Below are 22,264 nucleotides of genomic sequence, written 5' to 3' on the forward strand. Positions count from 1 at the left end.
ACTTATTATTAAGCATGATAACATCTGACTTGCAGAGTATATGGGAAAGTAACATTAAATCATACAATGTTGTAGGATTATTTATATATCTCAGCAATTAGTGAGAGCTTAGTAGATAACTTTTCTTTTTTTTGTACTATTATTAACAGATTTGTAAATGAACCTTACCTTGGACTAAAGGTGCAAAGACCTTTCTAAAACCAAATTATTATATAGGTATTATGCACATGTGTATAAGCCAATCTAAATTATTTTTCTCTTGAAAGCAGTTTCCTCTATCTCTCATATACACATGAGAAATCGTAACTATATTCTTTTAAAATAATTTTATGACATTTTTGTTACTCATATTTCTTCTATAAAATAAGGACAAACTATGCAAAAAGTACAAAAAGATGTTTACAATGCTTACCTACTCAATTTAATTTTAAGTTTACTAACATGACTTTGTTTTTTTGTATAGTAACGTGTATTTTTCCTGCCAATAAAACTGCCATTATTTTACAATAATAAAATTATTTTCACATACCACATTTTATCATCTAATTTTTAATTTATTTCTAATATAAATCATTTCTTATTTTATTTCACAGAGTTAATGTGATATTAGTAAAATACCTCCTTTTTTGCCAAAATCATATTACAAAAAGAAGCATTGTTCAGCTATCCTGCATCTTTCCTTCTTCATTATAATGTTCTTAATTCTGTAATCTACTCTGTTCCTTATTAATAATTATATTACATAAATGAACTAAGGCTTTTTTACCCAGCTGTTACATTTTTTTTGTTTTCCCATCATTTTAATTTTTTAAATTTTGTACTACTTTCTGTTACCAATTTTCCATCGTCTGAAATCTTCAAGAAAACTTATTTGATCAAATACACCTTTTCTCTGAAGTCTTCCATTCTCCTGTTCCAATCTGGATGCTTTGGTCTCTTGTTCTACCCAGGTAGTGTCTTGCATTCTTTTCACTTTTCTCTTGGATTGTACCTATTGATATCTAAATCTCATGATGTCTGTCATTTTGGCTCACAGTCATGTTTTGCTTTACTACTTCTTCAAGTAGAAAGACTGCACTAAAGGCAACATATTTCTGGTAAATTATTTTGCACATATATTTTTTACGTTTCACTAACCTGATAGGAAGATTCTACTTTCCCATTTCACTAACGTTGGGCCTGGCCGTGTGACTTGCTTTAGCCAATGAAATGTGAATGGAAATGAAAGTATGATTTCTGAGTATGGGCCATAAGAGTCATTATATATCTTGGCTGGTCCCCTAGAAGCTCCCAATCTTCACCATGAGAAGAATGCCCAGAGCAGGTACTGACTCTTCAACATGACATCTGAATTAGACATGTGGAATCAATCTACCCTACCCCAAGCAATTCAGAGTTGGCTCACCTGGAGCAGAGCCTACCCAGGTTAAGCTGAGGTCCTAGGAGCTTAACATTTATAGGACAGCTCATAGTTTGGGGATAGTTTTTGTGTAGAGTTATATTCCAAAAGCTAACCAATAAAACTTCTTTTTGAATGTGTCAAATATCTTTAATCTGAAGTCATACTGACAAGCTCTTGCCTTGTAAGGGATATGTAAGATTGTGGGTACTTTGTTTTTAGGATGTCAGTGTAGCAGATTTCACTCACACTACCTTTTTTTTTTGGCAAATCCTAATTCACGTATTTGCTGTCTCTTCCCAGGTGTGCAGGAGTATGTTAACTTCAAAAATGATCATTTGAATCATATTGTGCTCATTCTCCTTACAATTAATTAGATTTTGTATGAAATCTTAAAAAAAGAGACACAAACATACAACTCTTGGGATAACTGTGAAAATTTTTATTTCCTTAATAAAAAATATTGTGTGCAAAATAAGAGACAGTTAAAGGACCAATGGAAGAGTTAGACTTTTACTTTCATTCACTATAAACCCTCGCATTTATGTGATAATGTGATTTGTGACAAAGGGTACACTATAGTATGGTAGATAAGAACACTCTTTTCAAAAAACTGTGCAGGGTCAATCTAACAACCATATAGGAAAAAAAAAAAAAAAACAACACACCATATATTGACCCTTTCCTCATACAATAAACCAAAATAAATTCCAGATAGATTGCAGACCTAGATGTAAGAAGTAAATATTAAACATTTTGGAAGAAACCACAGAATAATACCTTCATGACTTTAAATAGTGAAGACTTCTTAAACATGATGTAAATAGGGCATAGGACATAGAGCATGCCCTGTAAGAAAATGCTACAGTCTAGGGATAAAAACAAACTTGAATAGACCTATTCCCAGTAGACCACAATCAAGTCCCAAAACAATTACAGTCAACCAAGGTGCTCTATTTGTCTGCCGGAAAAAAATATTAGCTTTCTTAGAGGAAGAAAACCTTATCCATATTTCCTACAGTTTTTCATCCACAATCTCCAGTATCCTAGAAAAAAAAATTAAGTGGCATAAGAAGAAACTGGACACAATGACCAAAACCAAAAGACAGAACCAAGAAGTAGAAATGGATCCACAGAAGATTTAGATATTGGAATTTTTCACATAAGACTTTAAAACAATTATTATTGATAGTTTGTGAGAGTAGAGAAAAATGGACAAAAGAAACAAAAAGAAAATTCCAACAGAAAATCTGAATCTAAACAAAAAATCAAGTAAATATTTTAGAACAGATTAAAACAAAACAAACAAACAAAACATATTCCTGAAGTTAAACTGTCAATACTTGAGTGTAACAGCAAACACACTGTTTAAAGCAGAACACAGGGTTAGAGAACCCAAAGACAGAGGGAAACAAGAAGAAAAACTCAGAGGATAAAAATATGCAGCTCTCTTGCAAAAATTACAAAATATATTACTTTGATTTACATTCCATAAGAAAACTAGAGAAATGGAAATGGCCAGAAGCAACATTCGAAGAAGCACTGACTGAGCATTTTCCAAATTAATAAAAGATATCAGTAATACAAAACCATTGTCCTAAAATATAAAGGAAAATAAACATTTAAGGTCAAACCTGAGGTGGTTTACCATCAAGACAGAAGCTCTCAAAAAGTCTTCAAAAGAAGGGAGGGAATAAACAATAGCAACAAAATCACATCAATTTTCAATAACAAGAAACACAAAAGATAAAAATGCAGAAAACATATAAATTGCATGTAAAATGGTAGTCAGTGAAAATAGACAAGTAATCACAATAAATATAAATGAATTAAGTCACTTTTAAAAGTAACAGATTTTCATATTATATCATTATCTCTATTCCTATTTATCTATTCATATTTTCCAAAACTACATACAGTTTATAGGAAAAGAACCTAGAGCATAACAACATCAACAGATGTTGAAAGTAAAGAAATATTAAAAGTTGTATCAGGCAGATACTAACCACAATCTATATTTATCTAAATTCATCAAATAAATCATGTACTTGAAGAAAACCAGTATGGAGAAACAGACACTATGCAATGATAAGAAGTTAATTCATCACGGCTTTCAAATATAAATTTAACCAAAAAAGACTTAAAGGGAATACAGAAAATTTTAATTTAACTGTAGGGAAAAACTGACAATTCCACCAACACTGAGATTTCAACATATTCACCCAGTTATTAACTGGCACACAGTTAATAAGCTTGATCTATTTGGCATATATTTTTCATTCATTAACTGGTTTAAAGACCTTCCAGGAGACTGGTTCAAGATGGCTGAGTAGAAGGAAATGCTCTCACTCCTTCTTTCGAGAACACCGGAATCACAACTAACTGCTGAACAATCATCAACAGGAAGACACTGGAACTTGCCAAAAAAGATACCCCACATGCAAAGACAAAGGAGAAGCCACAGTGAGACAGTAGGAGGGGCACTATCACAATAAAATCAAATCCCATAACTGCTGGGTGGGTGACCCACAAACTGGAGAACACTTATACCACAGAAGTCCACACACTGGAGTGAAGGTTCTGAGCCACACATCAGGCTTCCCAACCTGGGAGTCCGGCAAAGGGAGGAGGAATTCCTAGAGAAACAGACTTTGAAGGCTAGGGGATTTGATTGCAGGACTTCGACAGGACTGGGGAAAACAGAGACTCCACTCTTGGCGGGCACACACAAAGTAGTATGCACATCGGGACCCAGGGAAAGGAGCAGTGACTCCATAGGAGACAGAACCAGACCTACCTGCTAGTGTTGGACGGTCTCCTTCAGAGGCAGGTGGCAGCTGTGGCTCATTAAGAAACAAGGACACTGGCAGCAGAAGTTCTGGGAAGTATTCCTTGGCATGAGCCCTCCCAGAGTCCACCATTAGCCCCAACAAAGAGCTTGGGTAGGCTCCAGTGTTGGGTCGCCTCAGGCCAAACAACCAATAGGGAGGGAACCCAACCCCACCCATCAGCAGACAAGCGGGTTAAAGTTTTACTGAGCTCTGTCCACCAGAGCAACATCCAGATCTACCTACCACCAGTCCTTCCCATTAGGAAACTTCCACAAGCCTCTTAGATAGCCTCATCCACCAGAGGGCAGACAGCAGAAGCAAGAAGAACTACAATCCTGCAGCCTGTGGAACAAAAACCACATTCACAGAAAGATACACAAGATGAAAAGGCAGAGGGCTATGTACCAGATGAAGGAAGAAGATAAAATCCCAGAAAAACAACTAAATGAAATGGAGATAGGCAATCATCCAGAAAAAGAATTCAGAATAATGATAGTGAAGATGATCCAGGACCTCGGAAAAAGAATGGAGGCAAAGATCGAGAAGATGCAAGAAATGTTTAACAAAGATCTAGAAGAATCAAAGAACAAACAAACAGAGATGAACAATATAATAACTGAATTGAAAACTACACTAGAAGGGATCAATAGCAGAATAACTGAGGCAGAAGAACAGATAAGTGACCTGGAAGACAGAATGGTGGAATTCCCTGCTGCAGAACAGAATAAAGAAAACAGTGAAAAGAAATGAAAACAGCCTGAGACCTCTGGGACAACATTAAATGCAACAACATTCACATTATAGGGGTCCCAGAAGGAGAAGAGAGAGAGAAGGGACCTGAGAAAATATTTGAAGAGATTATAGTTGAAAACTTCCCTAACATGGGAAAGGAAATAGCCACCCAAGTCCAGGAAGCGCAGAGACTCCCATACAGGATAAAGCGAAGGAGAAACATGCCGAGACACATAGTAATCAAATTGGCAAAAATTAAAGACAAAGAAAAATTATTGAAAGCAGCAAGGGAAAAATGACAAATAACATACAAGGGAACTCCCATAAGGTTAACAGCTGACTTCTCAGCAGAAACTCTGCAAGCCAGAAGGGAGTGGCATGATATACTTAAAGTGATGAAAGAAAAGAACCTACAACCAAGATGACTCTACCCAGCAAAAATCTCATTCAGATACGATGGAGAAGTCAAAAGCTTTACAGAAAAACAAAAGCTAAGAGAATTCAGCACCACCAAACCAGCTCTACAACAAATGCTAAAGGAACTTCTCTAAGTAGGAAACACAAGAGAAGAAAAGGACATACAAAAACAAACCCAAAACAATTTAAAAAATGGTAATAGGAACATACATATCAATAATTACCTTAAACATCAATGGATTAAATGCTCCAACCAAAAGACACAGGCTTGCTGAATGGATAAAAAAACAAGACCCATATATATGCTATCTACAAGAGACCCACTTCAGACCTAGGGACACATACAGACTGAAAGTGAGGGGATGGAAAAAGATATTCCATGCAAATGGAAATCAAAAGAAAGCTGGAGTAGCAATACTCATATCAGATAAAATAGACTTTAAAATAAAGAATGTTACAAGAGACAAGGAAGGACGCTACGTAACAGTCAAGGGATCAATCCAAGAAGAAGATATAACAATTATAAATATATATGCACCCAACATAGGAGCACCTCAATACATAAGGCAGCTGTTAACAGCTCTAACAGAGAAAGTCGACAGCAACACAATAATAGTGAGGGACTTTAACACCTCACTTACACCAATGGACAGATCATCCAAACAGAAAATTGATAAAGAAACACAAGCTTTAAATGCCACAATAGACCAGATAGATTTAACTGATATTTATAGGACATTCCATCCAAAAACAGCAGGTTACAGTTTCTTCTCAAGTGTGCACAGAACATTCTCCAGGACAGATCATATCTTGGGTCACAAATCAAGCCTCAGTAAATTTAAGAAAACTGAAATCATATTAAGCATCTTTTCTGACCACAACACAATGAGATTAGAAATCAATTACGGGAAAAAAACGTAAAAAAAAAAAAAAAACCACATATGGAGGCTAAACAATACGCTAACAAACAACCAAGAGATCACTGAAGAAATCAAAGAGGAAATCAAAAAATACCTAGAGACAAATGACAATGAAAACACGATGATCCAAAAACTATGGGATGCAGCAAAAGCAGTTCTAAGAGGGAACTTTATAGCTATAAAAGCCTACCTCAAGAAATAAGAAAAATCTCAAATAAACAATCTAATGTTACACCTAAAGGAACTAGAGAAAGAAGAACAAACAAAACCCAAAGTTAGCAGAAGGAAAGAAATCATAAAGATCAGAGCAGAAATAAATGAAATAGAGACAAAGAAAACAATAGCAAAGATCAATAAAATAACAAGCTGGTTCTTTGAGAAGATAAAGAAAATTGATAAACCATTAGCCAGACTCATCAAGAAAAAAGAGGGAGAGGACTCAAATCAATAAAATTAGAAATGAAAAAGGAGAAGTTACAACAGACACCACAGAAATACAAAGCATCCTAAAAGACTACTACAAGCAACTCTATGCCAAAAAAATGGACAACCTGGAAGAAATGGCAAATTCTTAGACAGGTATAACCCTCCAGGACTGAACCAGGAAGAAACAGAAAATAAGAACAGACCAATCACAAGTAATGAAATTGAAACTGTGATTAAAAATCTTCCAACAAACAAAAGTCCAGGACCAGATGGCTTCACAGGTGAATTCTATCAAACATTTAGAGAAGAGCTAACACCCATCCTTCTCAAACTCTTCCAAAAAATTGCAGAGGAAGGAAAACTCCCAAACTCATTCTATGAGGCCACCACCACCCTGATACCAAACCCAGATTTGATACCAAACCCAGAAAAAGATACTACAAAAAAAGAAAATTACAGACCAATATCACTGATGAATATAGATGCGAAAATCCTCAACAAAATACTCGCAAACAGAATCCAACAACACATTAAAAGGATCATACACCACGATCAAGTGGGATTTATCCCAGGTATGCAAGGATTCTTCAATATACGCAAATCAATCAATGTGATACACCATATTAACAAATTAAAGAATAAAAACCATATGATCATCTGAATAGATGCAGAAAAATCTTTTAACAAAATTCAACACCCATTTATGATAAAAACTCTTCAGAATGTGGGCATAGAGGGAACCTACTTCAACATAATAAAGGCCATATATGACAAACCCACAGCCAACACCATTCTCAATGGTGAAAAACTGAAATCTATTCCGCTAAGATCAGAAACAAGACAAGTCTGCCCGCTCTCACTGCTATTATTCAACATAATTTTGGAAGTCCTAGCCACAGCAATCAGACAAGAAAAAGAAATTAAAGGAATACAAATTGGAAGAGAAGAAATAAAAGGCCATTGTTTGCAGATGACATGATACTATACATAGAGAATTCTAAAGATGCCACCAGAAAACTACTAGAGCTAATCAATGAATTGTGTAAAGTAGCAGGATACAAAATTAATGCACAGAAATCTCTCACATTCCTATACACTAATGATGAAAAATCTGAAAGAGAAATTAAGGAAACACTCCCACTTACCATTGCAACAAAAAGAATAAAATACCTAGGAATAAACCTACCTAGGGAGACAAAAGACCTGTATGCAGAAAACTATAAGACACTGCTGAAAGAAATTAAAGATGATACCAACAGATGGAGAGATATAGCATGTTCTTGTATTGGAGGAATCAATATTGTGAATATGAGTATACTACCCAAAGCAATCTACAGATTCAATGCAATTCCTATCAAATTGCCAATGGCATTTTTTATGGAACTAGAACAAAAAATCTTAAAATGTGTATGGAGACACAAAAGATCCCGAATAGCCAAAGCAGTCTCGAGTGAAAAAAACGGAGCTGGAAGAATCAGACTTCCTGACTTCAGACTATACTACAAAGCTACAGTAATCAAGACAATATGGTACTGGCACAAAAACAGAAATATGGATCAATGGAACAAGATAGAAAGCCCAGAGATAAACCCACGCACCTATGGTCAACTAATCTATGACAAAGAAGGCAAGGATATACAATGGAGAAAAAACAGTCTCTTCAATAAGTGGTGCTGGGAAAACTGGACAGCTACATGTGAAAGAATGAAATTAGAACACCCCCTAACACCATACACAAAAAATAAACTCAAAATGGATTAGAGACCTAAATGTAAGACCAGGCACTATAAAACTCTTAGAGGAAAACATAGGAAGAACACTCTTTGACATAAATCACAGCAAGATCTTTTTTGATCCACCTCCTAGAGTAATGGAAATAAAAACACAAATAAACAAATGGGACCTAATGAAACTTCAAAGCTTTTGCACAGCAAAGGAAACCATAACCAAGACAAAAAGACAACCCTCAGAATGGGAGAATATATTTGCAAATAATCATCGGACAAAGGATTAATCTCCAAAATATATAAACAGCTCATGCAGCTCAATATTAAAAAAAAAAAAAAACCCAATCCAAAAATGGGCAGAAGACCTAAATAGACATTTCTCCAAAGAAGACATACAGATGGCCAAGAAGCACATGAAAAGCTGCTCAACATCACTAACTATTAGAGAAATGCAAATCAAAACTACAATTTGGTATCACCTCACACCAGTTAGAATGGGCATCATCAGAAAATCTACAAACAACAAATGCTGGAGACGGTGTGGAGAAAGGGGAACCCTTTTGCACTGTTGGTGGGAATGTAAATTGATACATCCACTATGGAGAACAGTATGGAACTGTTGGAACAGTATGGAACGTTAAAGGACTAAAAACAGAATTCCCATATGACCCAGCAATCCCACTACTGGGCATATACCCAGAGAAAACTATAATTCAAAAAGACACATGCACCCCAATGTTCATTGCAGCACTATTTACAATAGCCAGCTCATGGAAGCAACCTAAATGCCCATTGACAGACGAATGGATAAAGAAGATGTGGTACATATAAAAAACGGAATATTACTCAGCCATAAATAGGAACGAAATTGGGTCATTTGTAGAGATGTGGATGCATCCAGAGACTATCATACAGAGTGAAGTAAGTCAGAAAGAGAAAAACAAATGTTGTATATTAACGCATATCTGTGGAACCTAGAAAATGGTACAGACGAACCGGTTTGCAGAGCAGAAATTGAGACACAGATGTTGAGAACAAACATATGGACACCAAGGGGGGAAAGCGGTGGGGGGTAGGGGTGTGGTGAATTGGGAGACTGGGATTGACATGTATACACTGATGTGTGTAAAATGGATGACTAATAAGAAAATAAATAAATAAACATTAAAAAAAAAAAGACTTTCCAATGCGTTTACTGAATGTAACAGTAAACATATTTTCAGCAATAAGGCAAGCCTCAATAAATGCCAAACATTATCTCATTTTAATCCTCTATGATAGCTATGACTTGTCCACACATTAAAAAAATCTGCTTCTGAGCTCCATATTGCAGACTAGTCATCTATTCTCTCACAGTCACACCAATACCACAGTATTTTTTTTTTTTAAACATCTTTATTGAAGTATAATTGCCTTACAATGGTGTGTTAGCTTCTGCTTTATAACAAAGTGAATCAGTTATACATATACATATACAATATGTTCCCATTTCTCTTCCCTCTTGCATCTCAATACCACAGTATTTTAATTATTACTTTTTAATAAGACTGGTAGGTGCAATTTTCCTCTTTCTATTCTTTAAAATTGCCTTAGTTATTTCAAGTAAATATTAGGGACACTTTGACTACCACCACAAAAACTATATTGGAATTATAACCAAAATGGTATGGCATTTAAAATTTAATTAAAGGAATGTACATATTTTTATTAACATTTATGTACATTTTTATATTTACTCATTTTATATCTTTCAGTAGTTTTTTTTTTTTTTTTTTCCCTAAAAAAGCTTTTTCTGAGCTTTGTTGGATTTATTCTTAGGAACTTAATGTATTTCACTGTCATTTAGGAAGGAATAATATTTTTCATAATAATCCTTTATTCCATATGGTTGCTGCTAGCTGGCACATAGCTCCAGAACACTCTGACTTCTTATACTGATTTTATTTAAGCAAGCTTACTAAACTCTCTCATGAATTCCAAATTTGTCTGCAATTTGGGTATCATATGCAAAAAATATATGAGATACAAAAAACAGCAACTTTATTTTCTTTTATTACAATTTTTTAAATTCTACATACCGTACATTTTATCTCCATGGTTCATTATTTTGTAACTGGAGGTTTGTACCTCTTAATTTCCCTTCTTTTACAATCCTACAGAAAGAGAAATGTTGCTAGAAATGTACTTTGTTATTTCTGACTTCAATAGAAATATTTTTATATCACCACCATTAAGAATGCTGTTTGCTTTTGGTTTTGTGTATTTTGTCAGGTTAACAATATTTCTCCCTAGCATTAGGGAGAAATGCTTTAGCATTAGTCCTCTAAGAGAAACTTGGTAAATGATTGTTAAATTTCAGTGAAATTTTATACATGTATTAAAAGTTGTAAGTTGTCTTCTACTTTAAATATTTAAAATATTTTACAATATTAGAACGTATTCCATCTCTTAGGTAAGTTCTAAATGAGTATGAGTAATAAGGTATTTTTTATACAATGATGGGTTTTACTTATAATGATTTATGATTTTTACATAAATGTCTTGCTCATTTTGTAAAACTGGAGAAATGGCTGTCTCTTTTTCAAATTTAATAGTTCATATAAATATGATCTATGCCTTTTTCTGAACTTGAGAAAAATGGCTGTTCACATGAGAAGATTCTTGTCAAATAATTCTGTATCATTAATGCTTACCACTCTTTTTAGATTCACTTCTTATTGAGTGATTTTGTGTTTTGCACAAAATTTACCATTTCAAGTGTATTTTCAAATATTTTGGAACAAAGCTTTTCATTCACTATATTACCTGTATCTTTGAACCACTTTTCATTATTAATATTCATATGTGTGTGACTGTGTGTGTAGGGGTATGGCTATGTGTAGGTTTGTGTGCACAAACACCTTTGTTCTTGATATAATCATCAGCATTTTGGAAATTTTGCAAATTTATTTTTCCTCAAAGCACTAATTCCTTGTTGTATTGATTCTCTGTATGATTTTTTAAAATTTTATTATATGAGGTATTTAATATTTCTTTTCCCTTCTGCTTTCCTTGAACATAGCCTATGATGTTTTCCTTCACTTCACAAAGAAAGTTTAGGTAGGTTTTTTAAAGTAAACATTTTTGAAATCCATAAACTTAAGATAATAAATTTTTATCTACGTTTATTAAGTAGTACTCTGCAGGTTTTCCTTTATACAGTTTTATTTTTACTAGCAATATTTTATGATGTCCATTAACATTTCTCTTTGCCTCATAGATTATGTATTTAGAAATGTGTGTGTTTGTTTTTTAATTTCCAAATATATTGTTTAAAAGTTTACCATTTATTTCTATATTATATTCTGATAAGAGTATTTGGTCTGGATGATACCAATTTGTAGATATTGTTATTATTCGCCTTAAGGCATATCATGAGATCATTTTTTAAATGTTCAAAATATGCCATAACAACATATCTTTCTTTAAAGGTGGGTAATTCTTTAAATCTCTTAGCTCAAGCATCTCATACGCGTTGTTCAAATCATCTGTATTTGTACAATTGCTTTCTCTGCTTTATGTAGTAATTTCAGAGACAATTATTTTGAAATCTCTCACAATTATAATACGTGTTTACTTATTACAGCTTGGGATTGTGGAATTAGGTATGCTCAAGTTTAGAATTGTTTATTTTATGTTTTTCTTTTCTTAATATTATATAATTACTATATTTTTAATGTTTTACCAAAAATATATTTTGTCATACAATTTTCTAGCTTTCTCTGTTTAATACTTTCTTAGGACAGTTTTAATTCTTTTTACTTTCAATTAATTTCAATCCTTAAAGTTTTGATATGTCTATTGTAAACAGAATAAAAGTGGATTTTGTTAATGTTTTAGACCAACTTAAGATCTAGCTGTCTCTTTTAAGATGTAGAATTATTTGCATTAATTATGATGACGGTTTCATTTGAAATTCTTTATTATTTTATTTTGCTACTCTTTACCATTTTTTTTCACATTACCTGCATTTATTTGATCCATTTTCAAGTTCTTTTATTTCCTACTTCCTCTTTTCCATTCTAGTTTTTGTTAGACCTTCTTCTTTTATTCTTTTAGTTTTTGTCCATACATGTTTAATGTGCTTACCTTAATGGGTATGCAAAAAATTAATATATGTCATTTTCATGAAATATATTAAGCCTTTTTCAAATGCTTATTTGAAATATATATGTTACTTTGTCTATCCAAATCTGATTCTTATTTTTCTTTCTCTTTTTATTATTTTTATTAGTCTTGAGAGTTTTTTAAAAATAAATTGTGGATATAAGTCCTTCCACAGTATATGCTTTGCAAATAATTTCTCCTAGTATGTGTCTGTTTTTTCATTCTCTCAGTGATGCCTTCTCAAGAGTAAAAGTCTTTAATTTTGATAAATTTCAAATTATATGACTTTTAATTGATTATACTTTTAAAAAACTGATTTATTGACATTTCACAAATAAATCTGTATATATTTAAGGCATACAGTGTAGTGTTTTTATATATGTATACACTATGAAGTGATCACCACAAAATTTACTGTACTATTTCATATAGTATCTAAAAATTATTTGCTCAACCAAAGGTTACAAAGATTTTCTCCTACATTTTCTTCTAGGCATTTTATGTTATACAGCTATGTCTTATCAAGACTTTTAAGGGTCAGAGATATTATACTAGTTGTAAGCTAAGTTAGTATGCCGCAGATTCATTTTGATACCAGAAAAAAAGAAAGAATGCATCAACTTTTATTTTGCACTTTCATTCTTTTTCTGACATCAGAAATATAGTTCATTCTACACATCAAATGTTTAAGGTGAGTTGAGTTTTAATGATTCTGAAATGTTAAAAAATCTCGGGCTTCAATGGTGGCGCAGTGGTTGAGAATCTGCCTGCCGATGCAGGGGACACGGGTTCGAGCCCTGGTCTGGGGGGATCCCACATGCCGCGGAGCAACTAGGCCCGTGAGCCACAACTACTGAGCCTGCGCGTCTGGAGCCTGTGCTCCGCAACAGGGGAGGCCGCGTTAGTGAAAGGCCCATGCACCGCAATGAAGAGTGGCCCCCGCTTGCCACAACTAGAGAAAGCCCTCGCATGAAACAAAGACCCAACACAGCCAAAAATAGATAAATAAATAAATAAAAAATCCTTCCCTCTACTTTAAAAAAAAAAATATATATATATATATATCTCATAGGAGAAAGATAAGGGTGTAATTTTCAAAACTGAAAGAAAGAATAATTCTCAGATCTCATCCTTGGATCTCAGGTTTATTGACAAGAACCATGCATGATCTTGAGCACTAAACCAAAACACAAAACCAGAACAGAAGAAGCCACACACCATTTTAACCAAAGCCTTGGGAATACTGACGTCCAAAACTTTATACTGACTGGAAACATGCTTGGCGTAAGGAAAGTTTTAATTCTCAGATATTAATTATATGGGAGTATGGTATGGTTCCTGGAGAGTATAGGAATTAGTCAAGTAAGTACAGAAAGTGGAACATCAAATATAGGGAAAACATACCTGTCAGTGAGACATAATTGACTATGAAAGCTGGGTATCTCTACTTTAAAAATTCTTAATAAATAGGGGCTTCCCCGGTGACACAGTGGTTAAGAATCTGCCTGCCAATGCAGAGGACATGGGTTCGAGCCCTGGTCCAGGAAGATCCCACATGCCGCGGAGCAACTAAGCCCGTGTGCCAAAACTACTGAGCCTGTGCTCTAGAGCACAAGAAACACAACTACTGAAGCCTGTGTGCCTAGAGGCCGTGCTCTGCAACAAGAGAAGCCACAGCAATGAGAAGCCCATGCACCACAATGAAGAGTAGCCCCCGCTCACCACACTAGAGAAAGCCCATGCACAGCAACGAAGACCCAACGCAGCCAAAAATAAATAAATAAATAAATAAATGTATTAAATTTTTTTTTAATAGATCTTTATTGGAGTATAATTACTTCACAATACTGTGTTAGTTTCTGTTGCACAACAAAGCGAATCAGCCATATGCATATACATGTCCCCATATCCCCTCCCTCTGGAGCCTCCCTCCCATTCTCCTTATCCCACCTCTCTAGGTCATCCCAAAGCACCGAGCCGATCTCCCTGTGCTATGCTGCTGCTTCCCACCAGCTGACTATTGTACACTTGGTAGTGTACATATGTCGATGCTACTCTCACTTCACCCCAGCTTCACCCTGCCATCCCATATCCTCAATTCCATTTTCTATGTCTACCTCTTTATTCCTGCCTTGCAACTAGGTTCATCAGTACCATTTTTTTGTTTGTTTTTTAGATTCCATATATATATGCATTAGTATATGGTATTTGTTTTTCTCTTTTTGACTTACTTCACTCTGTATGACAGACTGTAGGTCCATCTACCTCACTACATACAACTCAATTTTGCTTTTTTTATGGCTGAGTAATATTCCACTGTATATATATGCCACATCTTTATCCATTCATCTGTCGATGGACATTTAGGTTGGTTCCATGTCCTGGCTATTGTAAATAGAGCTGCAATGAACATTGTGGTACATGTCTCTTTCTGAATTATGGTTTTCTCAGGGTATATGCCCAGTAGTGGCATTGCTGGGTCATATGGTAGTTCTATTTTTAGTTTTTTAAGGAACCTCCATACTGTTCTCCACAGTGGTTGTATTAATTTACATCCCCACCAACAGTACAGGAGGGTTCCCTTTTCACCACACCCTTTCCAGCATTTGTTGTTTCTACATTTTTTGATGATGGCCTTTCTGACTGGCGTGAGGTGATACCTCATTGTAGTTTTGATTTGCATTTCTCTAATAATTAGTGATGTTGAGCATCTTTTCATTTGCCTCTTGGCCATCTGTATGTCTTCCTTGGTGAAATGCCTATTTAGGTCTTCTGTCCATTTTTTAACTGGATTGTTTGTTTTTTTGATATTGAGCTCCATGAGCTGTTTGTATATTTTGGAGATTAATCCTTTGTCTGTTGTTTCATTTGCAAACATCTCCTCCCATTCTGAGGGCTGTCTTTTTTGTCTTGTTTATGGTTTCCTTTGCTGTGCAAAAACTTTTAAGTTTAATTAAGTCCCATTTGTTTTTGTTTTTATTTCCATTTCTCTAGGAGATGGGTCAAAAAAGATCTTGCTGTGGTTTATCCCAGAGTGTTTTCCTATGCTTTCCTCTAAGAGTTTTATAGTGTCTGGTCTTACATTTAAGTCTTTAATCCACTTGGAGTTTATTTTTGTGTATGGTGTTAGGTAGTGCTCTAATTTCATTCTTTTACACGTACCTGTCCAGTTTTCCCAGCACAACTTACTGAAGAGGCTGTCTTTCCTCCATTGTATGTTCTTGCCTCCTTTGTCGAAAATTAGGTGCCCATATGTGTGTGGGTTTATCTCTGGGCATTCTATCCTGTACCATTGATCTATATTTCTATTTTTGTGCCAGTACCATACTGTCTTGATTACTGTAGCTTTGTGGTATAGTTTGAAGTCAGGGAGCCTGATTCCTCCAACTCCGTTTTTCTTTCTCAAGATTGTTTTGGCTGTTCGGGGTCTTTTGTGTTTCCATATGAATTGTAATTTTTTTGTTCTAATTCTGTGAAGCATGCCATTGTTAGTTTGATAGGGATTGCACTGAATATATAAATTGCTTTGGGTAGTAGAGTCACTTTCACAATATTGATTCTTCCAATCGAAGAACATGGTATATTTCTCCATCTGTTTATGTCATCTTTGATTTCTTTCATGAGTGTTTTATAGTTTTTTGAGTACAATTCTTTTGCCTCCTTAGGCAGGTTTATTCCTACGTATGTTAATTTTTGTTGCAATGGTAAATGGGAGTGTTTCCTTAATTTTTCTTTCTGATTTTTCTTTGTTGGTGTATAGGAATGCCAGGGATTTATGTGCATTAATTTTGTATCCTGCAACCTTACCAAATTCATTGATTATTTCTAGTAGTTTTCTGGTGGCAGCTTTAGGATTTTCTATGTATAGTATCATGTCATTGGCAGTGACAGTTTTACTTCTTTTCCAATTTGTATTCCTTTTATTTTTCTTCTCTGATTGCTGTGGCTAGGACTTCCAAAACTATCCTGAATAAGACTGGTGAGAGTGGGCATCCTTGTCTTGTTCCTGATCTTAATGGAAATGTTTTCAGTTTTTCACCATTGAGTATGATGTTTGCTGCGGGTTTGTCATATATAGCCTTTATTATGTTGAGGTAGGTTCCCTCTATACCCATTTAATGGAGAGTTTTTATCATAAATTGGTGTTGAATTTTGTCAAAAGCTTTTTCTTCATCTATTGAGATGCTCATATGTTTTTTTTTTTAATCAGTCATCAATTTTATACACATCAGTGTATACATGTCAATCCCAATCACCCAATTCAGCACACCACCATCCCCACCCCACCGCAGTTTTCCCCCCTTGGTGTCCATACGTTTGTTCTCTACATCTGTGTCTCAACTTCTGCCCTGCAAACCGGTTCATCTGTACCATTTTTCTAGGTTCCACATACATGCGTTAATATACGATATTTGTTTTTCTCTTTCTGACTTACTTCACTCTGTATGACAGTCTCTAGATCCATCCACATCTTAACAAATGACTCAATTTCATTCCTTTTTATGGCTGAGTAATATTCCATTGTATATATGTACCACATCTTCTTTATCCATTCATCTGTCAATGGGCATTTAGGTTGCTTCCATGACCTGGCTATTGTAAATAGTGCTGCAATGAACATTGGGGTGCATGTGTCTTTTTGAATTACAGTTTTCTCTGGGTATGCTCATATGGTTTTTTTTCCTTAATTTGTTAATATGGTGTATCACGTTGATTGATTTGCATATGTTGAAGAATCCTTGCATCCCTGGGGTAAATCCCACACTGACTTGATACACACACACATGCACACACGCACAATTTAGTAAAAAATATAGATGATAAGAGAGAATCATTTATCTTAATTTTTAAATATAGCAATTTAAGACTTTTTAAAAATGTGATATGGACACATATTTTTTTAAATAATGTAGTCCTCCAGTGTTCTTAGAAGTCTGTTTATTTTCCTTTGGAACATAACAACTATAGGCAAAGAAACTGAAAAATAATCTGAAATAAGAATGTTATTTTTTTACTGGGGCCTAACTATGTGTGTAAATATATATATATATATATATATATATATATTATATATATATATATATATATATATATATATGTATATATGACATGAAACACATTTCAGGTTAATCTGAATTATAATGGGCCTTAATGAATCTTTGGTTAAATTGTACAGTCTCTCTTTAATTCTTCCATGGAGAATCATGCTTAACTGAATCTAAACACGTTTTATCATATAGATTTGGGCAGCTACAATAATGCAGTTTTTAACGAATCAGAATGTAACATCAAAACCAAGAATACCCTATTATTATAGAAATGTATGGGTATCTTGTCATATATACCACATTATGGAGAGTGGAAATATTTATTAAGACTTGAGAATGACAGACCCTTCAAGCACCTTTGCCCTTACCTAATGTACCAAAATGAAATTTATGTATTGAGGATGTATTATCTCCTATTTTAACCTGCAAATATTGCTTTCTACTTTAGTGATAATTTGCTAGATGGACTATCGTTAAGGTTTGCCTAACTTAATCTTACCAAAAAAGCATCACTAAGGTTGCTCAAATAACATCAACATTTTCATTTATCCCAAAGGAGCTTCTGGCTTTTACAAATACATACATTTTTATATTTTAATTATGTTAAAATATACTCAAGTTGCTGTTAACAGCACAACTCTCTTGACCTCCTTAGTGAAATGATAAAAACACTGATTTGTATCTATTACTTTGCTTTCTAAGTATGCTATAGCTTGCACAATAAGACACTAACTACACTGTGTGTAATTTAGTACTACAGTCATATATAATTTAGATGATGCCATATCACTAAATCACATCGCATTAAACTTTTTCTCTGTGAGTCCCTAGAGGTAAATCATAATTCAGTCCTTTTAGAATTCTGGAATCATAGCTTTCTCTCTAGAGAAATATTATCCTTTGGTGAAACAGCTTCTGGCTTACCACTAAGTCCTAGTAAAGACTGAATTCTTGACCATGGACTGGCAAGCAGTTATGTGATTGGAACTACCAAAAATGTACTAGCACTGCCTGCTCCACCAAGTCATTAAGATAGGTATGCACAGTATAAAACTATCATCAAATGGAAATGATGTATACAAAATTGGCCTCAAGTAGGACCTAAGCAACCAGTAAGCTGCACAAGAAAGTGGTTCCCAATGCTAGGACCCCTACTGATATTAGATTGCTTCTTTTTGCTCAGCGCTGACTTCTGGCCTTATGTGGATTTTCCTATAACCAGTTAAGTGAGAAAGAAAGTCATTTGGGTCTTGTTCACACATAGTTCTATTACAGCTCTTCTCCTGGGTGGCATTAAAGGACAGTGGTGAAAGGAAGTTCTCCCAGTGGGAAGACCTTTAAATAGTTTACCTGATAATTAATTTTTCCAGGACAGAGAGATGGCGAAAGGTACAGATCCACATTGTTTCATAGTTAGTGGATAGGATATTGCTAGATGATAAGACTTGGAAGGTAGATGATTAAAAAATTAGTGATGAGGAATTATACTTGTGTCTCAAGTAAGTGCTCACTCAAAATCAAACATAACCTTTCCTTCAGTTTTAATATAAGGTATTGTTTATTTTGTGACATGAGATGTCTGTTCAATATGGCTTTATTTTTTGATCTGTACTCCAGGTGAGTATTTATATATTTTATACCTACATTGGAAAGATTGTATAAAAAATGCTCTTGCAAAAAGATAAAGCTATTTCTCAATACGGTGTCTTGGTGATTTAGGGATAACTGTAAATATATGTTATGAATCTTCTTAAAATTTAACGTTTTAATGACTTGTATTGGAGGTAAAAGAAAACATCAAAAATTATTTACAGGTCTTGGCACTATCTGTATCCCTTTATAAAGATATAATAAGTGCAGTTGTATACTGTATACTACATAAAATTAGTCACCTTGGCCTCTGTAAAAATATGCCTGATGTATGTGCCATTGGGAACAAAAATGTTTGTAAAACGTGCAGCGTTTGGGATTTTCTCTTCCAAGCAGAATGTATGACACATACATATATATATGTATATATACAAACACACACATATATATATGACTTACATATATGGAGATATACCTACCTACTGTTTCCTTTAATCCCTTACAGAAAGGAAACAAAGTGAGCCTTATCATTTTCCCAACTTTTGTGCCTGTGAACATTTTCAGGAATAAAGTACACACTATAAGGACAAAGAGTTCAAGCAAACTAAAGTACTAGAATTTGTCAACAAGAGTACATGAGAGGAGGAAGTTCTGGAGATAAGCGCTCCAGAAATCTGTACAGGGGTCACCTTGAATCTTTGGCAGAATATTAAGCTGTGCATACATATTGTGAAACTCCACAGGGCTAGGCAAAGAGCAAGTACAGATTTTAGTCAACATCCAAGACCTTTTGGCTTGAATCTTAATAACCAGATAAAAAAGATAGGAAAAGATATCTATTCTTCTGCTTCTTTTCCCAGCCACTGCATCCTTTTCCAGTGGGTTTGTAAGTAAAATGGCTACAGTGGCTAGGATGGAGGTTTTCCTTGGCTAACTAAGCCCATTCATGAAATCTCTCTGGCTACAATTCTTGCCGGGTCAGCAGAGATCAACACTCAGTTCCAGATACAGCACTATCCTGCAGAAAGATCAGTCAGACTGGATCACTTTCATCATGGGAGTAGAGTACTTTGTGTAGTTCAAAGTGCCTTTCACTGGAGTAGATTCTTAGGCTATATATTGGTTTTCCTTTCCTGACTACATTGCTTCTACAGGACTAACCATTGTAGATGTACAGAATGTCTTATTTAACATTATGTTTGCTTCTGAAGAAGGAACTCATATTGGAGAAAATGAAGCATGGTATAGTGTTTATTCTTTGGGAATTCAAGGTGTTGTAAGATCTAGTCTGAGTCTGCACCTTCATCCTTGTCTGAAGGCAGGAGAAGACTGATGTCCCAGTTCAAAGACAGGCAGAGAAAATGGATTCTCCCTTATTTTATCAGACTGTTTATCCTACTCAAGCCTTCAATGCGTTATATGAGGCCCAACCATATTGGGGAAGACAATTTGCTTTACTTGTACTGACTCAAATGTTAATCTCATCCAGAAATATCCTCACAGACACATCCAGAATAATATTTAACCAAATATCTGGATATCCTTTGTTCCAGTCAAGTTGACACATAAAATCATCATACCATCATACTGAAGAAGACCTGATATAATGGTGGAATGGACTCTGAAAGACTGAATTTTAGTACCAGCAGGATGGCAACACCTTCCTGGACTATTGTAATATCTTCCAGGATGTGGTTGCTAAAAGAAGTCCAATAGAGAGCGCTGCTTCTTTTACAGCCACAATTCATGGGTCTGGAAATCTCAGGGTAGGAATGGAAATGGCTCTGCTCACTATTGCCTCTATAGAGCTAATAATAGTGAGTATTTTGTTTTCCATAAGCACAGTTGTAGGCTTTCCTAGCCTAGAAGGCTTAATTCTCCAGAAAGGATTGCTTCCAACAGGGGACACTGATATCTTTCCATTAAACTAGAAGTTGGGTCTGTCACCTATCTACTTTGGGCTTTTTCAAGCCAACAAATCATCAGGCAAATAAGAAAGTGCCTGTACTCATTAGACTGACTGATCCTGATTGTTGCTACTTGATAGGACTATGGTAGAAGCATGTAAAGATGAAGGGAATCCCATGAAGCATTGTTTAATGCAACCAGGTTGTGTGATAAAAATTAATATGCAACTGGAACCCCTCAATACAAGAAGGACTGCAATAGACCAGATGCTTTAGGAGAATACCTTTGGGTCACCCTACCAAGCAAGGAACCAAGACCAGCCAAGGTGCTGTCTAAAGACAAAGGGAATATGAAATGGGTAATGGAAGAAGGAAGTTGCAAATATTAGCTACAGTGATGTGATAAATTGCAGAAATAATAGTGTAAAAGTTATGGGTATATTTTCCTGATTTTGATACAAATATACTTGTGTGTGTGTATTCGATTATTTTCTCATTTTATGCTTCTCTATCACACTCCTTCCAATAATAGAAATATGCTAAGAGATATTAACTTCAAGCAATATCTTGAACCTATAGGAAAGCCCAGCACTATGAAACTATTCACTGCTAATCTGAGGCTTGTATTATCCTCACTTTTTGTCTCATAAGCTTGTTTCTAAAACAAATAGCTTACAGTCTTCTCTATTATACATTCCTTAGAAGGTATTGATAGAAACAGACATAATACATTCAGAGTTTCAAGAAATACACTTTAAGAAATGATTATTAACAGCAATAGAATAATTTTAATGTATAAACATTTATAGATAAAACTTTATTAAATTTGAAAATAGCTGATTTTGACATTAGGTTCATTATTTCAGTGATAGCAAAGGGACCTGGAAATAAGAAACTCTCTCTAGATTCAAGCAGGTTTATGATAGAGGGACAGACACTGTATGTTTAGAGAAAATCTAGGAAAAGATATCTCAGGATTAAGATAAAATACAGACAAAGAGGTCCAAAAGAGTGCAGCCAATAAATGACATATCAGATATTGCCCAACAAAGAGAGACTCTAGGACCACACATTATACTAATATTTGGTAGGCAATCAGAATCAAAGATGACTGGCAGTGA

General features: G+C 34.7%; 1 long non-coding RNA gene across 1 annotated transcript in view; it reads left to right on the forward strand.

The window, feature by feature from the left end:
- Nucleotides 1–17,497, forward strand: part of LOC309629843 — an 864,222-nt gene extending 846,725 nt beyond the window's left edge. The window contains exon 2 of the long non-coding RNA XR_014245264.1: nucleotides 16,831–17,497. This is a non-coding gene — a long non-coding RNA (uncharacterized lncRNA). The remainder of the gene's footprint in view (nucleotides 1–16,830) is intronic.
- The last annotated feature ends 4,767 nt before the right edge of the window (nucleotides 17,498–22,264 follow it).

This window comes from Balaenoptera borealis (assembly GCF_965194805.1).
Source record: "Balaenoptera borealis genome assembly, chromosome: 5".
Lineage (NCBI taxonomy): Eukaryota > Metazoa > Chordata > Mammalia > Artiodactyla > Balaenopteridae > Balaenoptera > Balaenoptera borealis.